Genomic DNA, 12207 nt, shown 5'->3' with positions numbered 1-12207 from the left:
GAGTCGAGGGGCGAGCTGAGATGAATATTGCGGTGTAGTTCGCGGTCCCTTCATTAAATGAACATTCTGGCATCATGTAGCATATTTTATCATATTCATAAATCAGCGAATCTAAAATAAGAGTGACAGTTAGTTATGTTGACATTTATGGCTTGCTGTCTGACATGCGCGCCAGGTAGGTGAGGTGTGTCGGTCCACGCCAAGGAATATGATATAGAAGAATCAATCCTTGGTCCACGCTTACCAATGAGTGAGTGAAATATGACACAATTATTACGTCACAAGTGCCCAGGGGCGTTTCTAGACCCCCTGGGGGCCCTAGGCAAGAAGGACTATAGGGACCCCCGGCGCGGAATGATGAATGAAGTTCAGGACTACGGATCAGTAAAATAAATATTTTATTAAAGAATTAACATATAAAGTAAATGATAAATAACAAATAACAAACTCAATACAAACTTTACACATACTATGTGAATGACAGAAAAACAAACATAACCGAAATGTAGCTACACAATGTTAAATAATGCAATATCAGCCATTCTTCGGGGCCCCCACTAGGTCGGGTGCTATAGGCAACTGCCTATGTTGCCTACCCCATTGCGATGCCTCTGTAAGTGCCATACGCCATTTGAACTTTATACTACGTGCCCTCTCTACAGCTGTGCCTTCATACGAGGAACAACATTGTGTATAATTACAGGTACCTATGAGTCCAGGGACGTTCCTAGAGTATTTGGCATCCGGGGCAAATCATTACTTTGCACCCCATCCCAAAGATGAATGTTCGGGGGAGGGATGGTTGCCGAGCGAAGCGAGGCAAAACAGCTGGGGTTCAGTAGTGATTAAGTTTTTTTTCCGAATCACGAAACTCAAATGGCCATAGTAGGGTAATTTTATGTAATGTACTTATGTGTCATCCTTATCTTTTTGCAAAGGGTTATGAATATTATCTAAGAATTTTTTTTTATACAATTTTGTATTCTTCATATGGCACCCCCCTCTGGTTGTCACCCGGGCCGGACCGCTCCCCCCCCTTAGTACGCCACTGCCTATGACAATAGTGTAGCTTCACTTAACTATTGTAGTGTTGTACATTTATTTACACTCTGAAAGCCATTATGTCTGTCTAAATACGTAATGGCTTTTAGAGTCTAAAAGATCGTAGATCTTTTTGACTCTAAAAGATCTACGATGAGAGGGAAAAATGAAATTAGAAAAGACATCACAGACAAAAGATTAAGCGAAGGAATGGTACACCACAGAAACAACTACAAAAATAATCTCATAAAAAAAAAGAATAAAACAGCGACCAAGAACACAGCTGAGAAAATTACACCTGTAGGTACTCTATCAACATTGCTTCATCTTTAGCATGCATGAATTAAGCTGATGTTGATATATATATATATATATATATATATATATATATATATATATATATATATATATATATATATATATATTATATTATATTATATTATATTTATTTATCTATTTATGTTAGTTGTCACCACTCAGATAATATGTCGTACCATGACACATACGATATGTGCGTTTGCGGAGCTGCGATCATCGATTCGAACCTCTCAGCAAGGATATAAGCTAACAAAAACAACACGTGCGGCACGTGTTGTGACGTGCCACTATTGAAATGAAACAAGATAAGGAAAAAATAATCAATTAAACTAGTGCAAGATCAGTTGTCAAATTGAACAAATTGTGTAAATTCAAGTGAAATAAACAGTGGCGTCGCCTTAATTGCCTGGGCATCCGGAGCTTTACCTGGATGTTTTTTCTTTATCCCGGATAATGTTTTAAAAATTGCAGATGGAGAATATGACTTCGCTTCAGTCAAAATATTCATTTATTCATTTATTCATTTATTTATTTTTTTTTTATCCCGTATTATCTATACGTGCATCATCTTGTTTATATCAATATAATATAATTTAAGTTTGACACATTTTGAAGTCACCATAAGGCTAAACAAAGCACAGAAATATATATATATATATATATATATATATATATATATATATATATATATATATATATATATATATATATATATATATATATATATATATATATATATATATATATATATATATATATATATATATATATATATATATATATATATATATATATATATATATATATATATATATATATATATATATATATATATATATATATATATATATATATATATATATTTTTTTTTTTTTTTTCAAGGATCCCCTACCCCTCCCTATAAGGGTCTGGGCTCAGCCCCCAATGTTTTCAGTCCTAAGAAACGCCCCTGGAAATAAAGAACACAATGAAGAGATTAATAGCAAGTGTCAACCAAGCAGGATGGAGGTAAGCATGTAGGTCCTGATTCTTGTATTCTTGTTGAGTACCGAGCCTTGACAAAGCCTCACGATGGAGTAGCTTCTAAAGGCAAGAGACATCAAAAACTTAAAAAGAAATCCACGAGCTAATAAGTTCACTGCCTATAGGAATAATATATATAAGGTGCTTACAAAAAAAAAAAAAAAAAAAAAAGGGGGATATAATGTGATCCGTACATTTGGTAAATATTAACAAATCGAACAAGCAGAGGAATCCAAGACACTAATTCAACAAGTGACCATCACATTACCAAAAGTCTCTGGCTTGAAGAATATCCCTGTGCCACAAAAAGAAGCAATGGTCACATTTTGGAACAGTCGGTCTGCCCAACACATTAGTGCGCTTTATAGAGACGTACGTGTATGTACGTTGAGTTTTCTACATCTTTATTTTCTCACGCACACAGCTTCGATCATTTAGGAAGTTGAGATACTAAGGCCACATACTGAGAGAAAATAACAGTGGAAAGAAGACAATGGAAATGGAAACACACGGAAGAAAAGAGAGGAAAGCTGAAAGGAGGGTGGGTCGACTGCCTGAAAGAGAAGACAGAAAAGTGTAGATCAAGCAGAAACATGCAGTAAAACCAAATGGAGAAAGCTCATTTGAAACAGGAATCCCCTTAATAAAGAAAGAAGACATACCTATATTTTGCTATATTTTACTGCGTATTTAGTGTTCCCGTCGTGCTACTCTATAGTACATTGCTGCCTTTGATAGACCTTTGATATATCGTGCTTTTTTTATTTTTCTTCTTACACGCACGACTTAATTTAGGTTGGGTTAAAGTTCATTTTAACTCATGATAGGTTAGATTCACATGTACAAAGATGAAAATATTTGTTTTTTACGTTTAACAAGAGCCAATTAAAGTGCATATCCTTCAGAAAATATGATGATGAGGCAAGAAAATTTGGTTTTAGACATAAATTCAAACGTTTTTTTTTTTTCTTTCTTTTTTGCTTAATCTTAATGTTTATATTTGCTTCATTGTTATGGTAATTTTTGGACAACATTTAGTAAAGCATAAAGATTTATTTGCATAGATAAACTAATTGGTATGTGAGAGATTAAGAGATTGATAATGTCATCCCTTATCTTCAAAACTATCAGCATACCTGTGGTGCAACAATAAGCATATATATGATATATGATCGTAGGAAAAAATATCGATCAGTGAAAAAGTTAATCACCAAGCTAGTCATATGAATGTGTCTTTTGTAACGTACTGTTCGTGGTAATCAGAGGATGTTCTATATTTTGAAACAGTTTTTACTAATATTTTCAAAGATCACACATTCAGTTGTCAGTCAGAGGTTCTAATAAGTCTTTCAGATCCTACTGATGGAATAGAATGAATTAGAATTATCACAGAAACCTTCAAAGTATCCTTGAGATCCCCGTCAACTTCTACTTCACTCATTATAAAAATCTGTTGAGATGAGGTGAGGAAAGTTTCCGAGTAAAAAAAAAAAAAAAAAAGTGGTTTAGTTTTATTGAGTTATCAGTTTGTGATTGAGAGAATATTGATAGCAAATGCCCAAAGTCTCCTTTTGGATCGTATTACGCTTAGACATACAATTATGTCATGTTATTTTAGGGGTCGAGAAGAGACAGAGAGTAAGATAAAGAAAATAACATAACAAATATATTATTTTAAGATGACAACTTCTATAGTTAAAGTAAAAATGAAAGAAATATCTTAAACATTCTTTTTAAGTTATGTTATGATAAAAAAAAAAAAATATGACACTGTAGTATTAATTTACTTTTCCAGATAAGGCGAGGAAAGTTTAAGAGCAAAGTCAGGAAAATAACAATATATAGATTGAATATTGTAATGTTAATTGGTTTTAAATAACAAAAAACAAATGGATAGAAAATATCTTACATATTTTTTGGGTTAACATTGAAAATTAGCTTACCTAAATACAACTGCTTGATATTAACCTAGGTAGGTAGAAATTAATTTTCAAGACGATCAAGGACGTAGCAAACAGACTTAAGTCTATTTCGGTAAAAATTTTAGGATCAGAAGACAAATTGAATTGTAAATAGTAAACTCTCGGCTTCATGGTTAAGGAATATGCTGAAATACATTTGTGTAATGTTATTTTTCAGAGGCCGAAACAAGGTAGAGAGTAAGAAACAGAAATAACGAATATATTTAGTGTTGTTGCAGTAATAACTTCTGATTTAGAGAAAAAAGTAGAAGAAATCCCTGAAACCTTATTTCTTAACTGTATTAACTTGAAAATATACTTAACTATGATTATATGATATTATTTTAAAGTGGCACGGGCGACAATCCTAATTTATTTTAGTTTACGCTCTAAAATAAAAGAGAATGGTTTTGATACAGCATTTTCTTTGTACAAAATACATTATTGCAAATTTCACTAAAAACATGCTTCGATACGACCTGCCACCTATCAAATTAACCGAAAAACATAAATACCTAATCCCTTGCTGAAGGATTTGATTTAAAATTTTCTGTAACGCATAAAAATCGTGAAAATAAAGACAGGCTTGTTGGGCGGCTGGGTGACCTGCAGTATTTACACCGTGTATTGTTACGCTTTTCCTCATCCATGGCTCGTAACAGGCGTGAATTATGACACAACGACATGATAAAGTTGAAATAAGCGACACGTGTGGTGCATTAAAGGACCGGGAGATGGTAGGCTGATAAAAGAGGATAAGGGAGGAAAGAATCTGTGCAAACTGATGACTTTTTTGTTCATCTTTTTAAAAGTTATGATCTTGACGTAATTATTTTCATAAAAGTTGTTGTAATGGGTATTGTATTTTATGATGCAATAAGTTATGGAGGAAATATGGGTGTTTTGAATATGGAGAAGATTAACAAAATTAAATATTTTTATGAATTAAGACTGTCAGCATGGATTTATTATAAGATAACATCATTAATAAGAAGAAAAAAAATAACGCAAGGCGACTGATATTCGAGGGATAAAACGAAAAATATGGGTGTCTTAGAAGAGAAGGTGGGAGGGACTATGTATCAGTTTTCTTCTATTAGACATTACAAGGGAAATAGCATATATCATAACGTTAATAGAGAGCTAAAGTAAGTGGCTGGAGACCCATTAATGGGCGTTTTAAGGGAGGCATTGAGTGTGGGGGCGTGCGGCACTAGTTCTTGGCGCGGAGGACTCCATTGGGTCAGTGTGTGATGCGGCCCTGAGGTGTCCGTGGCGCGTCTTGTTGTGAGAGTTGAAAATACGTCATTTTTACCCTCTGTAGCGCCTCTCCCTTGGTGTGAGTGGAGTGAGCGTGGCTACAATGTTGTGGAGCAGAGTGCTGGTGCCGCCATAACACTTCCGGTGCAGCAGGACTCGGCAGGTGAGAGCAATTTGCCCTCTCACTCCAACTCTCCCTCTCTCTCCCTCCACTCGCCTTATTTTAACCGCGCCGTCAGGAGTGAGAGCACGGGGGAGTGTGAGAGTGTTGCCAGGGCGCGGAGAGAGTGTGTGGCGTGACTGGGGTTTGTGAGAGTCGAGGGACATGCAAGGAGAGTGAAAAGTTTGAAAGGAGTGAGAGGCGAAGACGGCCATTGTCCAAAGCTCAACTAAATGTACTAAAAATCTGTCTGCCGCCTTTTTTGCCTCTTCTCCGTGGGCGTGTGACGGTGTGCGGGCGCGCGGGCGTGGCTGTGGTGAGTGTGCTGTGGTGCAGTGCGGTGGCTGTGGTGAATGTGGCGGGGGGAGTTAAAAAGAGGCATAAAGATGAAGTGTGGAGTGGTTGAGGAGTGGCGGGACAGAGGGCGCCGTGGTGCCTCAGACCTGCCAGGAAAATGGAGTCATTGACCATTCGCGGCGCCCCGTCCCTCCTGGCGGCAATAAATGGGGAAATTGGGCACCTTTTTTACACATAGACCTGTTGTGATTGGTGTGAATGGAGGGTGGTGTGTGCAGGAGCCGTGTTGCTGGGTTTCGTTGTGGTGGTGGTGGTGGCGGTCAGCTGTTCAGATAGTGGGAGCTTGGTGACCTTATTCTGTCCACTGTTGTTATTTGGTGGTTGGTGTTGTGGTGGTGGGCGGCGTAATGTTTTAATTTGTTGTTTATTTATTTTTTGGGTTGACAGTGTTCTAGGTTGTTGAAATGCTTGTTGTAATGTATTGTGAGGAGGGAAAATATGCTTTTCCTTCTTGCTGCATTTTTTTTTTTTTCAGCAGGTCTGTTGTGATTGGTGTACAGTACATGGGGTGTGGGATGGAAGGCTGTGTTGCTGGGCGTAGTGGTGGTGGTGGTGATCAGCTGTTCAGATATGGCTTGCTAACCCTACTGTCCACTGGTGTTAATTAGTGATACTGATGATGATGTCTTTATTATATTTCGCTAAATTTTGTCATCTTTGGGGTGATGAATTGGCATTTGGGTTTTTAAGTGTATGTTGTGATTTATAAAGGCAACTGTGTCTTATCTGCAATTAATGGGTGTTTTTCACTCCATACACGTAAATATTAACATAAGTAGGTAGTGGTGTTTGTCGAAGTGGTGCTGCTTAGGTTAGAGACTGGTGATGGTTGTGGTGGTGGCAATCAGCAGTTTAGATATGGTTTGCTTGGTGACTTTACTCTGTCCAGCATTATATACTTGATGTTTATAATGGTGATGCTGACATCTTGCTGCTAAATTTTTTAGTTATTTTAATTCCACTTCTGAAATGAATACTTTTAAATACACTTTGAAATGCATTCACAAGGATAAAATGTAATGCCTTATTTCTTTCCTCTGCAGTAAATGAGTTTTTTTTTGCTATAGCTCTTCTTTAACTGGAAAGTTTGCTGAGCAGGTTAGGTTTGGTGTGGTGTGGATGGATTGTGTTTTGGGTATGGTGTCTGTTGGTGTGTGGTGTGGTGTTAGAATAGGTTATTAGGGTGTGGTTTACCTGGTGTGTGGCTTAGTGGTGTGTGTGGTGTGGTTAACATAGCAGCTTTGTGGTGTGTGTTGTGTATTCGTATCAGTGTGTGACCTGTTGCAGTGAATAATGTGAGCATATTAATATGAAAGGACAGGATTGTGTCCCATTGGAGTTTTGTATGTATCAAGTTATACTATTCACCTCATATACTGAACATTTGTTCATAAAAATTTATTCTTGTAAAATTGCTCTGATGCACAAGTGTGTGAAAAACTAATTCATGCTTGTGGTGTAAGTTTTTTTTTTTTTTTTTTTTTTTTTTTTTCTCTCTCCCCAGAACACACATTTCACAGAAGTAATAAATTGGCAACACTGATGTTTCCCAGAGAGTTGTATAATTTATCAGTTTCAGTCTATGATTGGAGTTGCCTGGATGTGACCTGAGATGAAAGCTCATTTCAGTTTTCCTTAATTTTCTTGAGATCTGATTGACATGCCTCAATGACAATAGCGTAGCACCACTGTAAAGCTGATTAGAAAGGTGGGTTAGGTGATATGTAACACTATGTTCGTGGGAAATGTCTTTAGGTGCGAGGTTGTGAACTTTTTGTATATATTTGAGGAAAATAAGTGGTTGGAATTACGATTCAAGCAATCTTTTATTTGACCATCATAGATAATTTCTAGGCGAATCTAGTGATATATAATACATGGCTACTTATGAGTTGGAAAGTGGAGAAAACTATCAAAATCAAAGTTTTACGAGGTGCATGGAGAGGCCACAGATCCCTGGCAACACGAGAGACTTTGGAAATAAAGCACCTAGAAATCATACTGGTGCGCGAGTTAACGTTAATATTGCTCCATAACATTAAAGGCAGTGCAAAACCATTACTGTATTCACTAATACAACATTTTGGACATTATTACATCTCATAAGAGTGTGTATTCAGAGTTGCATTGTGTGTTACTTTTACAAGGAGAGTCAAGAGGGAAGTGTTTTAGTGATGTTGGTATTTCATTTATTTTTATCTGTCTAGATTTTTTTTTTATTAATCCAGTGTGTGTGTTATTCCTTGATCTATTACTATTTCATCATTGATCTAACATATATATATTAGGGTCAATTTAGTATTTATTTATTGACTCATTGATTTGTCATATTTTGTCAATAGTGGAACTGATAATGCAACAGGTTACCCATTTCCTTCATTCACAAAAGCAATAAGTTATAGAAGGACATGACACTGAAGAATGAGCAGATGTTGCCAACGTTTGCTTATTTGTCGGTATTGTCAGACAAATATGTACATTATTTGTCTATACACGATGTGGGAACTTGATTTATGATGTGTGTTTGTGTGTGTGTTATTCACCATGGTCGTCTGTTGGTCATCCAGCCAGCCTTTCCCCCTATAAAAAGAGCTCAGAGCTCATACTGACCAATCGTTGGGTAGGACTGAGACCACATCACACACGCTGGGAAAGCGAGGTCACAACCCTTTGAGTTACAGCCCATACATATTTACTGCTAGGTGAACAGAGGCTACACATCAAGAGTCTGGCCCATTTGCCTTGCCACGCCCGGGAATCGAACCTGGGCCCAATATATTGTGATCTGCTAACCACTACACTACGCAGTGTGTGTGTGTGTGTGTGTGTGTGTGTGTGTGTGTGTGTGTGTGTGTGTGTGTGTGTGTGTGTGTGTGTGTGTGTTTACCTAGTTGTAGTTTTACAGGGCCTGGGCTTTACGCTCGTGTGGCCCCGTCTCCATATCTACACTTATCAAGTTTTTCTTCAAAGCTATGCACACTCTTTCCTGACACCACTTCCTCACTCAAACTGTTCCAAGTCTCAACACATCTTTGTGGGAAGCTATATTTTTTAACATCTCTCACAGACATCTTCCCTTCCTCAGTTTTTTTTTACTATGCGATCTTGTGCTTCGAATGTCATATTCTTCTCTCAGGATCAGCTTCTTATTACCCACTTGATCCATTCCATTGATCAATTTATAAACTTGTATCAGATCCCCTCTCTCCCTTCTCTGTTCTAGGTTTGGTAGATCCATAGCCTTTAGTCTCTCCTCATGTCATCCCTTCAAATTCTGGAACCATTCTTGTGTGTGTGTGTGTGTGTGTGTGTGTGTGTGTTCATGCATGCGTACGTGTGTGCATTCTTCATTCACAATCCTCCCTTGTTATTATTTGCATAACATTTAAAATTCTTGAACAGATGTATTGTTTGGGCAGTGATGAAGTGAATCTATGATGGTAGTGATGGGGAGGGTTGAGTCAAAATTATTAATAGATATTTATGTTGTTTACTTAGTTATTTAGGTATTTTATTTATTTTTCTTTTCATATGAGAAAAGATTGGCCAAGGGCAACAAAATGGAAAAGAGAGGAAAAAGGGGTTGAAGATGCCAATCTCAAAAGAGAATTTTTAAAAAGAATATGAAATTTTGAGGAGTGAGTTCAAACAGCCCTCCCCCTTGTAAGAATTTGTAACTATAGGAGGTACAGAATGTGGCACTGTAGTATGAAATAAGTCATATGAATGTAAATGTGTAAATAATTCATTACCATAAATTTTTGGAAGAGTTAAATGCGTTGATATTGCTTTCATATTGACATTTTTGAAAAGGCTAAGGACTAATACAAGAGTTAACTAGTATTCTCAATCATTCATTCCTCTTTCTGGTAAATTTTGAAACTCCCTGCCTGCTTCTGTATTTCCATCCATCTTCCTATGTCTTGATTTTTCTCAAGGGGTTGGTTTCAAGACATTTAGTCCTGAAATTTCTAACTACTGCTTTCATCTCTCTTTGAGCACCAGCACCTCAGTGGGTTTGTTTGTTTGTTTATTTATATATATATATATATTTATATTTATTTATTTATTTATTTATTTATTTATTTATTTATTTATTTACTTACTTACTTACTTACTTACTTACTTACTTACTTACTTATCTATTTATTTATTTAATTTAGATTTACTGTTACTGTTTTATTGCCTTTGTTTTGACAATCCTCATCAGACACCAGTAGAATGTCTGAATTTTCAAGGGCATCTTTCTGTATTAGTGTTAGCTTGAGGTGTATTCTACATTATTGATGGGGAAAAGAGAAACACATGAGGGAAAAGAATTACACTCATTTATCATTTGAAAAGTCATTATGAGAATCTATGATCATTAAGAATGCTGTTCTGAGTGATAAGGTTGGAAATATCAGGTACAAAAAATATTGGGAATTGACATGAGCATTGTACCAGTCATGGGAGGAGGAGGAGGAGACAAAGGCATGGCTTCTTGATTAGGTTAGCCTGTAGAAAAGTCTAAATTTGTTGAAAAGTAATACATACACGGTAATAAATGGAGATAATAGTGAGGAATGAATTATTAAGGTTTGGTTTAATGTAACACGGTTGAATAGTGAAGTGTATGTAGGTATGGTGAAAAAAAATGATGAATAGTGGCTTGATTTACTCATTTAATTGGCTTCTCATAATGGCAAACCTATTTTTATTTGATATTCTGACATTTGTTCTTTTTTTGCATTTTCACTGGACATATTATTTTTTTTTATTTGATTAGTTACCACTTCTTTATTTATTCACATATTTATTTTTATTCATTGTCTGGTGCAAACCCACCTTCCATTACAAATAAATGCACAAATGAATAAATTATTTTAGCAGAGGGAAGAAAGGGCATAGGTAACATAGAGGCCTGGTGTGAGGCAGCTAGTAACAAGCATGCCAGGCCCAGCAAAACCAAAGGAAGAGTGTAGTGCTGATGTAGTATTGTGGCCAGAACTTAGTCTGTCTATCCATCTAAAAATAAGTGAAAATATCCATCATATATTTGCTGTCTGAGCCACAGTAACTCTTAGTATACTTTTGTTGAAATTATTGAGGTTTTTGTAGTTTTTCTTTTTGTGATTTGATGTGGTTTTAAGAAGGAATATTCATTGTTTGGGGTTTCTCAAGTGTGTTTCTCTTCATCTTACTGATTATTCTAGTTATTTTCAGCATACTTCTCTCTACACACTCCTCATCTCTAGTTTTCCGTGATCTCAAGTTAAGAAGGAATATTCATTACTAGAGGGTTCTCAGATGTTCTCCTCCTGGTGTTTCTCTCAGGTGTTTGTCTTTTTCTGCTGTGCATAGGGTAATTTCATTTCTTTATGAGCATAGCGGCAGGAAAGAAGGAATATTTTATCACTTGTGCTTCTCTAGGGTGTTCCTTCTTCTCTTCCTCCTGCTGAGTATATAGTCATTTCCAGTATCCTTTTGCCCACACACTCCCCACACACTTTTTTTTGGGTGAACATAGGCACCCTCCTTTCCAGACATTCCTCTCCTCTAGAAACACCCAAATATTCTTGAAGTAACTGGAGTTGTTATGGTTAATGTTGGTTGTTTCTTGCTGTGGCTAAACATTAATTCTTGATTCTTGTCAGTTGCTACTATTAGTATAAAGTAATACTATGCAGTTGAATGGCCACAATAACAACACCAAAACAAATGGAAAATCAGCTTGATTGTTTAATGATTTATTTATTTTTTATTTATTTAAATTGAAGGGTTCAGTTCTTTGTCGAGGGAAAAAAAGTGTATATTTTTAATAGAAAAGCCAGTGTGTGTGTGTGCGTGTGTTAGAGAGAGAGAGAGAGAGAGAGAGAGAGAGAGAGAGAGAGAGAGAGAGAGAGAGAGAGAGAGAGTTTAAAGCTGTGGACATCAAAGGGAAAGCTTAGTCCTGCAGGACAAAAAACAATGGAGAGGTGTGTGTGTGTGTGTGTGTGTGTGTGTGTGTGTGTGTGTGTGTGTGTGCATGCGTACATACGTTAATGTGTGCGTGCGTGCCTGCTGACAGTTTCCTCTTTGTCTAGAAATGGTGCATTCAAACTTGTG

The 12207-nt window shown here is 36.4% G+C and overlaps 1 protein-coding gene across 3 annotated transcripts in view; it reads left to right on the top strand.

Moving 5' to 3' along the window:
- The first annotated feature begins 5586 nt into the window (after positions 1 to 5586).
- LOC123512180 (nipped-B-like protein) overlaps positions 5587 to 12207 on the top strand; it is a 97499-nt gene continuing 90878 nt past the window's right edge. For 2 of the 3 annotated variants that reach the window (XM_045268416.1, XM_045268414.1), the window contains exon 1: positions 5587 to 5766. The gene's annotated coding sequence lies outside the window, so the exon portion shown is untranslated. Of the gene's footprint in view, positions 5767 to 5810; positions 6080 to 12207 lie in introns of those variants that run through there. The other variant, XM_045268415.1, reaches the window with a different exon arrangement.

This window comes from Portunus trituberculatus, chromosome 33 (genome assembly GCF_017591435.1).
Source record: "Portunus trituberculatus isolate SZX2019 chromosome 33, ASM1759143v1, whole genome shotgun sequence".
Lineage (NCBI taxonomy): Eukaryota > Metazoa > Arthropoda > Malacostraca > Decapoda > Portunidae > Portunus > Portunus trituberculatus.
The sequence above is the reverse complement of the archived record's forward strand: the minus strand, read 5'-3'. Positions and strand labels throughout refer to the sequence as shown.